The sequence below is a fragment of the Adiantum capillus-veneris genome, chromosome 29, assembly GCF_014529385.1.
Source record: "Adiantum capillus-veneris isolate H3 chromosome 29, ASM1452938v2, whole genome shotgun sequence".
Classification (NCBI taxonomy): Eukaryota; Viridiplantae; Streptophyta; class Polypodiopsida; order Polypodiales; family Pteridaceae; genus Adiantum; species Adiantum capillus-veneris.
The window spans coordinates 41,413,080-41,427,018 of NC_140959.1; positions in this window are offsets into that span (position 1 = coordinate 41,413,080).

Consider the following 13,939-nt stretch of genomic DNA (forward strand, 5'->3'; position numbering starts at 1 on the left):
GAAGATATGGTTACTAACCTTGTGCTCATAATTGTTTCCCGCAAGAAGGTTGTACTCATTACATTGACAAGGTGGCTGCTTGAATACCTTCCAATGAAACAATTAGGACACAACAAGAGAGATCAAAGGAGGAGTAAGATATAATTAGAGATCGATCTAAGTGTGGTGGTGGTATTAAAGATAGATAATGAGAGATAGAGATAGAGTTAAAGACAAGTATTGGACTAGATATGCAAATGAAAGTAAAACTAGCAACATATATCTTACATGAGAGCAATTGCCACCACCTTAATGGAGAGAGAAGATGAGGCAAGACTTCAGCCTTTCTTCAAGAGAAAGTGTGGCATTAAGATGATTATGTCACTATGGAATTGATCTATTCTCACTCACTCATAACTTACCCCCAATGAAGAGAAGGTTGCCCTTTTTATAGGTGAGGGAGCCATGTTTTATATAATCACTTGATTAGGCTAAAGAGTTAGCCCAAATCAAATGTTCTTTGGATATTTCTTAAATGGGATATATTAGGAATCAAAATATCATGAAATTCAGTATTTTTGGTCGTTGAAGCTCCATGTGGGTGCATGATGTATATGGGCCCCACCTAGGCATCTTCTGTGTGGCTGCCGTAGGGGGTCCCAACTTGTGTGTCTTGTCCTTCAAGGCATCTTTGAGGTGTCACATTCACATGCTTATGTCTTTTATCCTCCAAATATCTTATTTTATGGAAAAAGACCAAGATTACCTCTTTTCACTTGATTCACTTGTTTACCATCTCTTCTTGCAGTATAGTTGTGAAAGGGTTTTTCACTGGTTTCCTTGTAACTTTTGACCTATAACTCGGATTGACATGCTTCAAAAGGCAAAATTGGCCTACTAAAAGATCTTGAATTGGTTTTGGCCTTTTCTCCACGCCCTTAGGTCAGAATTTTCAAATTGGGATGGTCCAAGAAGCTTTGGATCTTCCTTTTCATAAAGTCTTCTAGTAAGCACTTCTCTCTCGTATGTATCCAAGAAGGTATGCATTATTGAAGGGTTATATTATTAGATAAATGTGAAAAGAAGAAAATAATTTATATATGGTAGGGTATAGCTGAGATATTAGAAGAAATATACAAATGATTTTCCCCCAGACAAAAAGAGGCACAATCATTGATACTTGCTTGTAGTACTTTCTAATAGTAATGTACATTTATATTACTTCAAAGGTAAATACTAAGGTATGGTAGAAAGCTTTTATTTATGAATATGAGTATTATATGAAGTATACTTATGCGTCAAAAAGTCACAAGATAAATCGTTTAATGCCTGTTCCCACTATATACGTGCCACATCACGACATCCACCCCCTCTAAACCTGCACATCCTCCGGTATGTGCCATATTGTCTCTTTGTAAGATCAGCCCTCTTGTACATCTTCCTTGCTTTGTTCTTCACTGGATGATTCCAGAGCTTCATGTTCACTTTGATCTTCACTTGTGTTTTTCTCTTCTTCCTCATCAACATATTCGAGATCATTGTCTTCTCTTCTCTTAAACATTTTGATCCTTTTTCCTACAATGGGAATCTTTACTTCTGTACCATCTAGTTCAGACAAGCTGTAAGTAGCATTTTCATGCACATGCTTTACAACATACGGTCCAAACCATCTTTTTGAGAACTTACGCATGACTGTGTGCTGGTTATCAAGGCTACTATCATACACTAAAACCCGGTCACCTTTGTCAATTGCTTTGCTCCTGAGTCGATGTCGCTTATCAAAGTAGTCCTTGTTTTTCAACTTTGCATTTTTGAGTCGTTCTTTTGCAGCTTCAATGTCTCTTGGTCTTCTCTCTAGTTGCCTTATATGTAGTGCAAGGAGATCTTCCCGGCTAAGCCCCTCTTGCCAAGGTAGTACATTCCATGTGGCAATTGTATCTTCAATCGGCATCACTGGCTTTTGACCATACATTAGCTCCGCAGGCATGTAGCTAGTTACTGAGCTATGTGTTGTACGATCAACTCATAAAGCATATGGTAACAGTTTTGGCCACTCACCAACTCTTCCTTCACAAGCCTTGGCCAAAGCTTTGATGATAGGAGGATGCCCTCTTTCACTCTTTCCATTGCCTTCAGGGTTGTAAGCTATGGTAAGATAAAGCTTGATTCCTAATCTGGTAAATAACTCCCTTGCTTTCTCAGCATCCAGATCACCTCTATCTGCAGTGATCTTTCCCACACAACCATAACTGCAAATCACCTCATCAAGAAGGAATTTGCACACAGCTTCTGTGGTTTTAGCTCTTAATGCTCCTCCTTCAACATGATTAGTTAGGTCCAAGTATCTCATCTGCCAGAGTCCTAAAGGCATTGTGACTAGATCCCCAACCCATTTATAGTGCATGGCTAGTGGATATGTAGGGTGCAATCCATCACGATGTCGGACATTTGAATACATTTGACAAGTTACACATGACTCTACAAATTGAGATACATCTTTATACATACCCTTCCACCAGTACTTTTATTTCAACTTGGAGAAGGAATAAAGTAACATAAGACCTTATTCATCCCATTCATCATATGTGCAACCGAGTTGGTTGCTCCCTGTGGCAAGGTACACATCCTTACCAAACCCAAAGGTGTCCTCATGGTTGTCAAGTCTCTGCTTTTGATTGCAAGCTGAAATTGATCATACCTTGAGTAGAGATCCCCCATTGAGTAGATTGCCCTCCCTGCAAACGCCTCTGCAAACTCATCCACAATTGGACCTATACCTACATTTCTAATTGTCACCTTGTTCACTGGTTGCATATCTTGGATGAAGCATAGAGAACCATTCTTCTTTGGAACTGTGAACCACCTGTTTGATTATGGAGCACAAGAAGGCTCCAAGATTCCCATTTTGATTTTCTCATTCAGTAGCTCTACTAACTTTGGCAAATGAGCCTTTGGAACCGGAATAGGCTGCATATTCCAAGGCACATGAGGTATTGTGAAAATTACCATTGGAGCTACAATAGAAGGATCAACACATCCTATCTCATGTGGCTCAAATGCAAAAGCCTTACCATGCTTTGAAAGCATTTCTTTGAAGCACTTTGTCTCCTCCTGTGTTAGAAACTCCTCGCAACCAATCTGCAACTCTTGAAAAGACTCCTTTGTGAAGGTATGCCCAATCCTTTTAGGATTCCTCAAACTTGGTTGTAAAGAAGCCTGCTCAATCTTTTCCCCGTTGTTGGGTGGTAAGGGTAAAGCTACTGGTTTCACCTTCTTTGCTACACTCTTGTATTTAGTTTCAACATGGACTTCTGGGCCAAGTGTTTGACTTTCTTTAAAGGCTTCTATTACTTGATACATTTCCATAGAGAAAACTTCCACACCTTCATTTTCAAGATACAAATTAGACCCCATTATAGCATCAAGCTCACCCATAGTATCTACAAAAGAAACTTGTTCACACAAACCCAAAACATTTTTAGTAGGCTCTAGAAACCCACTCTTTTTCATGCCTATTTGTACATTATGCACATATTGCCTCTCACATCTCTTCAAATCTTCAAGTTTTGTAAAGGATACTGATCCATTCCTTGTTACCAAGGAGCCCGTTGAAAAATTTTCACCTATTTTTGGATCATGCGAGACCCTTTTTCTTTCTGTACCACTGCAATCTCGCTTTACAATGGTACTTGGCCAAAACCCATCATTTCTCTATGATCATGAAACTCTTTGCTCACCTTTGGTAGAGGATGTTCTTTGAGGTTGTCACAATTTCTTTCATGATTTACACAAACTGTGAGAAATTGAACAGCTCGTTTACCATCTTTGCTACGTATCCTAGCATATGCTGAACCATCATCCATTGCCTTTGTTTCCATTAGAACTCCCACAATGTAGGGCTGTCCAAGGATGAGATGATATGAAGATGTATCCTGTACAAAGAAGTTTTAGTCAATCTTTACATCACCTATTGTTACCTTCACACTTGGACATGGTGCATACAATTCACCGGATGAATTGTTTGCCACTTTTACCATCCAGCCATGATCTGTGTCCACCATCGGCCATTTGCACTTGTTGTAGAGACTCTTTGACATTATGTTTATTTCTGAACCATGGTCAATCAAGGCAACAAATGTCTCTTCAAGATCACCTACCTTGACCAAAGTTTCTGTAGTAGCCCTTGCCCAATGACTTCATGAATAGTAACTCCTAGGAATATCTTCAACTTCTTCATCATCATTTGAGAAATGCACTTGCTTCACTCTCCCACTAGATTGGTAGCATCCTACCACAGCTCCATCATCCTCCTTATTTTGTAGCTGCATCCCATGTGTCTTCAAGGCTTCCCCTTCAACCTGTGGATGAGAAACTTCAGCATGGGTTTGCCTCTTCCTCTTGATGATGTCAATGATCTCCTCATGGAATTCACGCTTTGCAATGCCAAGAAATTCTCCCAGAGTAAACTCAATCTTGCTATTCAAGATCCTTTCCTCCAAGACTTTCTTTAAATCTGTAGCAACCTCAATATCAGATTGTAGTTTATAAGTTGGGCCTTTTGTCTTACCTTTTGTTGGCTCTTTCTTCTTTCCTGTTGTAGACTCCTCCATGAGTACTTCCGGTGGTGACGCTCCTTGTGTTGAGGGTGTTTGGGAAGGCATTGAGTCGCTTCTTCCCCCACTTTTGGAAGCTCTTTTTGATGGTCCTTCATCAGCATTCTCACGTCTGCGCTTCTCTTCTATAATCGCCTCATTTTGTTGGCATTTTGTAATGTAGGCATGCACTGACAATGAGTCCACTAGATCATTCCATCCTGTTTCTAGACGTATGCAATCACGTGCTTCATGTAGAATCTCTTTTGTAAGCTTTCCCTTTTTAGCTAATTGCATGACATTTGGCCAAAGTTGACCATGATGGTCACTCGCCTCTTCATCATTAAGGTGCTCAATTTTTACTCCATAAGTAGTTGCCTCAATTGAAGAGCTGGCACGGTTAGTTGCCATATCTTCAACTAAGGTTTGCATTCCCCCCTTCCCAAAGTTAGCTCACAAGGGTAGACCTGTCTCTCTTAAGTGGATTTTACCATCCTTAAAAAAGACAACATCTTTTGACAAAGCATCACTAAAATCATCACAATATCTTCTTACATGGTCTGTACTATCACACCAAATACATCTATTAACAAACCCTTCTTTGGGCTGTCGTCTTTGCCTAGGAAGTGGCGATGGTTGGCCTTTTTCTTCAAGCTTTGCAAGATTCACCTTCAAGTCACGCATTCCCTTCACAAGCTCGTCTAGCATGGACTTATCAAACTTAGGAGCGATAAAAGTAGGCTTTACCATTTTGTCAGAAGTTGAGGTGGAAGGACTTGTAGTGTTTACTTCCATCTTGTCCCTTCTTCTTTGTCATTTGTCAAGCAGTGAGACAGCACCTTCAACTTCATTCCAGTCGGTCTTTAGTCCTTGTTGAGCATCTTTATCATCAATAAGAAGCTCCAAATTTTCTTGAAACTCTTTACCTGCAGCTTGTAAGAAAAGATCTGTCTTCTCTACATCTAGTGTGTCCCTTTCTGTCCTTGTGAGTTGTGCATAGCGCCGCCCAAATTTCTTAAGTAGCTCTGTTATTGATAGTCCTTGCTTTGGCTTGACTACCCATTCTAAGAATGTACTTTTGGTCACTCTGTCCGAGTCCTCCATGAAATATTACTCCTTTAAAGCTACTTTGAGTTCTTCCCAATTTCTCCCATGCCCAGCTTTAATTGCTCCCTAATTTTTGGAGCAACAACTAGCTCAAATCTTTGAATCATCTCACCTTCTGACACATACTCGCGTAAGTGCTTGGTTACATCTTTTCCATTGAATTGATCCATTCTGTTGATGACCGCTTGTATGGCCTTCGTTGCTGAAATCTCCCTTCTTTCAGTGGCATGTTGTTGTTGCATGAACATTGAAAATTATTGAAACATTTGCATTGTTGATGGGTCAAAATGCATACCCTGTTGCTCAACATGATCACCCATGGTTACCCACAAATTCTCACCCTGGCAGTTTCACGTCGGGTTCACCAAAAATATGTCAAAAAGTAGGCGGTCTTGCCAAGAAGTCACCGGGCCTCTTGCTGTGAGAGTTTTTGAGGAAGCTCAAGGGTTATGAGAAAGAGGTAAGATGTAGATAACATAGTTTCTATAGCTAAAGAAGAAATGTAGCCAAAGAAGCCGCTCACTTTTCCTTACAAACACACACGTGATGGAGAGAACTCATGAAAGATAGTCAGAACAAAACAAAAAAGAAAACATCGAGATTACGATCATAGTGTATCATGGGTAGGATAAAAGGGTTAATGGCTGAGTTAATGATATTTAATCTTTGTTGTCCAAATAAGCTACGGATTGCTCTTTGGAACTGTAGCTTTGTGTTTACTATGATGTATATGTTTTGTCTAGCGATTGGGATTAGTTGTGAGTAAAAATCCTCTTGATTCATAATAAAATAACCACATTCACATCAAAAGAGAAGTCATAGTCAATAATAGGTAGTATGATGGGATCTGGTGAGAGAAGTATTTCGTTGAGCCTTTCAGGACCAAATAGAAACACTATGCGTTGCTGAAAGTGAATCTTTCGACTAATCCAAATGTTGACCCTAGTAGATTGCACTGAATGGAATTGAAAAAATTACCTCTATGTGGATTATGGTTATTCATCAATGATATACTTAGTATGTTCAAAGATAAATGTGTGAAAGAAGTGAAAGGAGAAGAAGAAGAGAGTTTCTCTCCCAAGCCCTATTGTTGCCCTTAGGCAATAAGGAAACTGCGGGGAGAGAAGTATCTGTAGCAAGGAGATTCTAGAGTTTGTGGAAGATAATGAGAACCTTAAGAGAGAGAGATGCTTGTGGAAGATGAAGATATGGTTACTAACCTTGTGCTCATAATTGTTTCCCACAAGAAGGTTGTACTCATTACATTGACAAGGTTGCTGCTTGAATACCTTCCAATGAAACAATTAGGACACAACAAGAGAGATCAAAGAAGGAGTAAGATAGAATTAGAGATAGATCTAAGTGTGGTGGTGGTATTAAAGATAGATAATGAGAGATAGAGATAGAGCTCGAGACAAGTATTGGACTAGATATGGAAATGAAAGTAAAACTAGCAACATATATCTTACATGAGAGCAATTGCCACCACCTTAATGGAGAGAGAAGATGAGGCAAGTCTTCAGCCTTTCTTCAAGAGAAAGTGTGGCACTAAGATGATTGTGTCACTATGGAATTGATCTATTCTCACTCACTCATAACTTACCCCCAATGAAGAGAAGGTTGCCCTTTTTATAGGTGAGGGAGCCATGTTTTACATAATCACTTGATTAGGCTAAAGAGTTAGCCCAAATCAAATGTTCTTTGGATATTTCTTAAATGGGATATATTAGGAATCAAAATATCATGAAATTCAGTATTTTTGGTCGTTGAGGCTCCATGTGGGTGCATGATGTATATGGGCCCCACCTAGGCATCTTCTGTGTGGCTGCCGTAGGGGGTCCCAACTTGTGTGTCTTGTCCTTCAAGGCATCTTTGAGGTGTCACATTCACATGCTTATGTATTTTATCCTCCAAATATCTTATTTTATGGAAAAAGACCAAGATTACCTCTTTTCACTTGATTCACTTGTTTACCATCTATTCTTGCAGTGTAGTTGTGAGAGGGTTTTTCACTGGTTTCTCTGTAACTTTTGACCTGTAACTCGGATTGACATGCTTCAAAAGGCAAAATTGGCCTACTAAAAGAGCTTGACTTGGTTTTGGCCTTTTCTCCATGCCCTTAGGTCAGAATTTTCAAATTGGGATGGTCCAAGAAGCTTTGGATCTTTCTTTTCATAAAGTCTTCTAGTAGGCCCTTCCCTATTGTATGTATCCAAGAAGGTATGCATTATTGAAGGGTTATATTATTAGATAAATGTGAAAAGAAGAAAATAATTTATATATGGTAGGGTATAGCTGAGATATTAGAAGAAATATACAAATGATTTTCCCCCAGACAAAAAGAGGCACAATCATTGATACTTGCTTGTAGTACTTTCTAATAGTAATGTACATTTATATTACTTCAAAGGTAAATACTAAGGTATGGTAGAAAGCTTTTATTTATGCATATGAGTATTATATGAAGTATACTTGTGCATCAAAAAGTCACAAGATAAATCGTTTAATGCATGTTCCCACTATATACGTGCCACAACACGACAACGTGGTGATAGTTTTAATAGAGGTTGCTTCACAAGTGGGTATGCAATGCTGCCAAAGATGCGAAGGTGGCAAAGATGAGGTGGGTGACCGTGCTAGAGGGTGTAGGGTGTAGTTGTAGGATAGCAAGTGGATGGAATGCGGTTTTGAATGTAGCACGCAGTGGCGGTAGCTTCTTCCCAATAGGTGTCTGGGAGGCTAGCTTGAAGAAGCATGGCACGAGCAACTTCAAATAGTGTGCGATTCTTGTGCTCGGCACGACCCTTTTGTTGTGGGTGGTCGGTGATGGAGAATTCATGTTGAATGCCAATAGAAAGACATAGATCTTTGAATGCATGATAAGTGTATTCCCCACCATGATCTGTGCGGAGAGTTTTAATGTAGTAGCCATGTCTAGTCTCAACTAATGCCTTGAATGTGCAAAAAATGAGATAAGGTTGAGGATTTCTCAGCCATGTAATAAGTAGTTGTGTATTTTGAGAAATCATCTATAAAAGTAAGCATATACTTATTACCAGTGAGGGAGTTGACGGGCAATGGGCCACAAACATCATAGTGGATGAGGTTGCGAGGTGCAGTGGCTCCTGATGATGAAGTGGGGAATGGGACGTGATGTGCTTTAGCAAGAATGCATCCCTCACAAAGTGTGATGTGAGTGAGGTGCTTGGGAAGACCTAGTGCAAGTTGGCAATGAGTGAGCTGGTGCAAAACATATTGAGAAATATGTCCTAGTCTATAATGCCATTTGAGTGTGTTTTCTTGTGTTTTATGGATGATGCAGATGCATGTGCAGGTGATGAGTCACCTAGTGCCCAGTTTTGGGGACCAAAAATGTGACATACTGACCATCTTTGTTTAGTGCCGAAATGTGGAAACCTTCTCGCATGAATTTGATGATGATGCCATTGTCGGTTAGCTCGCTGACAGAGATGAGATTTTTCTTGAGACCAGGAGCTTAATATCCGTGAGAAATAGTGGTGTGTAGGCCATTACTTAGGTTAATGACAACATCTCCATAAGCTTTGGCTAGCTGGATGTTGTTATCATGAAGGCATACTTCTACAGGGTGTACTAGATAAGTGATGTTGGATAGCCGGTGTAGGTGATATGTCATATGATGGGTGTCACCCGTATCAAGTAGCCAGATATTGGGATATGAAGTAGCTATAGTGGTGGCATATAGTTGCAAAGGATAAGATGGGTTGTCATAAGTAGATATGTCAGCATAATGAGCTTGACCAGAAATAAAAGGAGATAGCTGGCCATGGTGTGTCCCCCGTTGAGGTTAAGAAGGATATTGATTAGGGTGAGAGATAGGACGATTACTTTGATTGCATGGTTGCCGACAGTCCTTTGTGAGGTGTCCAAAGCGATGACAAATGGCGCATTTCTTTGAATTTTGGTGATTGTGGTAGCTTTGAAATTGCGACTTTCTTCCAGAATTATTGTGTTTTCAAGGAGGCCCTGAATGTTGAGGCTTCTTGCCGTTGTAAGGGCGTGAGTTTCTTGTCATAGTGACAACTATCGTGCACTTTTGCGAGTTGCTAGTGTGGTTGCTGTCGGGGGATTTGTATTCGAAAGGTGAGCCAGGAAGGCACCGGGCCCCTAGCTGTGAGAGGTGCGAGGAGAAGAGTTGCAACAGACACAATTAACGGGAACCGAGCTTAAAATAGACAATCTACCTTAAACCAAATTGTTTTAATCAAATTACAAGAATTGTCCCGGTTGAATCCAGGCGCTAATAAAAATTAACTGCCTTGTACCATCTTGCACTTCTTCCCACCATGACTTAGGAGCTTCAACTTCCGATGACATTGGTTGTGGTCCGATTCGATTTAAGGTTGCCGGCTTAATTCCGGATTGAACGGGCTTAGGCAAATTAAATAGCTCAGGCTTCAGATTAGAGAACTCATGGTAATGATGGCTTATGATGACTTGGTTTAGAGATTAGGCTTATCCGGGTTAAGGCTTAAGGTTTTGGTTTAGAGCTCAACTTGACGGCTAATGAGTATGAGAAACTTGGCTTGGATCTCTTGATCATTAAGGCTTAGCCTTGGCTTAATGAGGGCGAGATTAGGCTTAGAGAACTTGATCATAAAGGCTTAGGCTTAGCTTTAATTAAGGGCGAGGTTAGGCTTAGATAACTTGATCATCAAGGCATAGGCTTAGCTTTAATTAAGGGCGAGGTTAGGCTTAGAGAACTTGATCATCATGGCTTAGGCTTGGCTTAATGAGACTGGAGCATTGGCTTAGAGCTCTTAGCTTTGAGAGCTTTGGGTTATCTTAAGGAAATTAAGTTAAGCTTAGCTAATGAAGCTTATGAACTCAAAGCTTTTCTTCCCCCGAGAGAAAGTTCCATGAGAAGAGGAGATGGATTCCCCAAGAAAATGAGAGAGAACTCTTGAGAGTCGCACCTTTTCCTTTTTATAAGTTGCATGAGCCTAGTTTCTTGCTAAAGGGGCCTACCCGTTAGCGATGTCGCTAATGGGTACCCCCCCCATGAGGTGGCAAGCGGATTCTGGAGTAGCATGAAAACCAAAACCTGCGTGAGGAGATTTCCAACAACTTTCTCTTCTGCGGCGAGGGCATTTGAGTGCCATGCCAGCCAGCGCGAGCTCTCGAGCTCCTTCCTCGTCGGCTGCAGCTGCCGCCATGGCCTTTCTTTGCTTCGCTTCACATTAAAAGCCCTTTAAATGGGCAGCCTGGTTAGGTTGGGCGGGCGGCCTTTCCCTTTGCTTGGGTGGGCGGCCAATTAGGTTAAATGGGTGACCTTTTGCCCTTGGGTGCCTTAGGTTAAGTGGTCCCTTGTCCATGGTTTGAAGGGTATCACCTTTGGCTCACATACCGCCTATATCCCTTGGGTGGCCAAGTTTAGTGGGTGGCCCTTCTTATTGCGGGCGGCCACTCAAGTCAAGAGCACTACATTTGGGCATACATATTGACAAGGCATTGCCTCCATGACACCATTTCCCAACATCCACTTATTAGCAATATCACCGTGAATTCTACTGCCCACTCTAGTGTGTTGAATGGCACCATAGCTTTCAAGATGCAAGTAAGTCCGTCAAGGATAGGCATTAGATATATTATAAAAAATGTTTCCGCATAGGCCCACATTTGGCATACACATCGGGCACCACACTACATTAAGCCAGATGAATTTGACTGATCAAGGCGACCAGGGCGGTTCGGAACCGGCCCCTGGCGATACTAAAACTAGCCATATCTTGCGATTGACAAACTGAAAAGACCGACATACTCCTAGAAGTGAGCACTTAGGACCCATGCATTCCTTTCATCTTTGACCTTTTATTAGCAGGTGCTCAATCGGGTACGGATCTGCTACTAACTCAACTTAAAAATGTCATAACTTCTTATCTGTAGCTCCGATTGACGAGCCGTAAAGACAGGCATGTAGAGACCTTCAAGTACTTCAACTTTGATTTATAAAATTCCAGCTATGACCACTCCAAACATAATTACTGTTTAGCATTACCAAGACATCTTTTGGCCCTTAGAGCCACATCTGGCATACTTTTAGCTTAAAAATTGTCTTGTTAGCAAGCCCTTATAACTGCTGAATAATCATGCAATATTCAAATACATGATTGTCATTCCTTTGCTCATTTTTTTGTCATGGAAGCGGAGCTGCACGACATCCACCCCCTTTGAACCTGCACAGCCTGCGGTCTGTGCCAAGCGGTCTTCAGGTTGCATCTGCTATAAACACCTTAAGCTACTTGTCATCAGGCTCATGTAGTTGGTAAGAATGTAGAACAAAAGAAGGTTTAAATCATAGCATCAATAGTCTAGCTCAATTATTTGGTAGTTGTCCCATCACAAATCTTTGAACCGTAGTGGTCGTATCTCCAAAGCATTCAATAATGAAAAATCTGTTTAGTGAACCCCACCAAACTCGAGTGCTTCAGTTACTTATGCACGCGGCTTGACCATCAGCTCACTTTAGGGAACCCTAGTCGTATCTCCAAAGCATTCAATTATGAAAAATCTGTTTAGTGAACCCCACCAAACTCAAGTGCTTCAGCTACTTATGCACACGGCTTGACCATCAGCACACTTTAGGGAACCCTATCAAGCTCAAGTATGCCTTACACTGTTTGCACACGGAATTGTCGTCAAGTCCCTTACTTCAAGTTCTGGTAGTAGAACCATCTCAAAAGATGTGAAGATACTATAACAATTGTCCAAAGATGTCAACTGGAAGCTATCCATGTAAGCTTATTGATCATATAACCAAAAACACTTCTGTCTTAGCATACATCCAAAAAAAAATCTACTGCCAAGTAACTGCTACAGGAAAATAAATGATATCCTTGAATCTGCAAGTTTCTCTTCAATAGCTCCCAGGATCAAATGGGATAATAAGAAATTGCCCCAATAGTGGAGCAACATAATATCCACATGAGCATACATATCCTGTATCGATCAACTTCAAGAATTTTTGCTCCGAATATGCTATTCCTGGATCTAGCAAAAAGAAACCACAATGTAGACCCAAAAATACACATCCATAGTGAACCTTCTTTTGAAGATCTTTCAATCTTCTGGATCAAATACCATTAAGATCACATAGCATTGATGGGCTCTGCAATATACTAGAGCTTCACTTGAAGCATAGTGCAGCACCCACAGCTCATAAAATTTTGGTAACTTAAGGTCGTTACCAGCAAGACTTAAAGAATTCTGACTCCCTTTTACTGGTAGCCAGGACATCACTGACGTAAGAATTAGAAATAATATCCAAACCTAGCCATATTTGACACATTGTCCAAGAAAATAAAAAACCATGTGCACCTTATGCAGTATCAAGGATGATTTAGCATTATCACCCCCTCTAGATTCATAGCCATCACAAAAAACCTTAGGGCTTTCTGGACCTGTATCATCAGAGAGATTTTTACCTGGATTTTGAGTTTGATAATGGAGAATAGCTTTATCCTGAAGATCTTCATCCATAGAATCCTTGGGAAAATCACCCCTGGAAGTCTCAACATTCATCAAAGCTATAGGAGCTGGATCCTCTTGCAGCCCACATATAAGCATAGATGTAAATTCCATGTCAATATCCTGTTCATAATCAGCATGATCTAGGCAATCTTCAATATCATCCTCTGCTTCCTCATCTGCATCCATGCTACTTAGCAAGCCATTATAACTTGAAAAAGTTTCATCAGGCACCCCTTCTAAAGGGGTACATGCATCACAAAGCTCTTCTATACTGCTATAATCTTCTCCTTCAGATTGGGCCAAAAAACCTTCAATTATGGAATCTGCTTCTGTGATAATAGAAACAACAAGCATATTGCTAAGATCAACTATAGGTTCATTGCCATCTTCAGGTTCATCCTCTGTTTGGTCCACAATCTCGGCCACTTCATCAGCTATTGTATATATAATAGCTTTATTCATGCAATCATTTGTAGTAAATCTGCTGCCCTGCTTAACTATAGTGCCAATAGATCCATTAGAAGCATGTAGTGGCTCATCTTCTTGATAGAATTTTTGAGAGCATCCCATGCCAAGGTCGATGTAAGGTCTCTGACCCCAACCAAAAAGAGCACCCTTGTACCATGAAATGATCATAATGGAAAAAAGTTACTATTTTTAGCAGTTTTCCAAATTCTGTCAGTGCCATGATGTTTAGAATATTATAAAGCTTCAAAATGTAATTTTAAATAATTTTTGTGAAAATTTTCCAA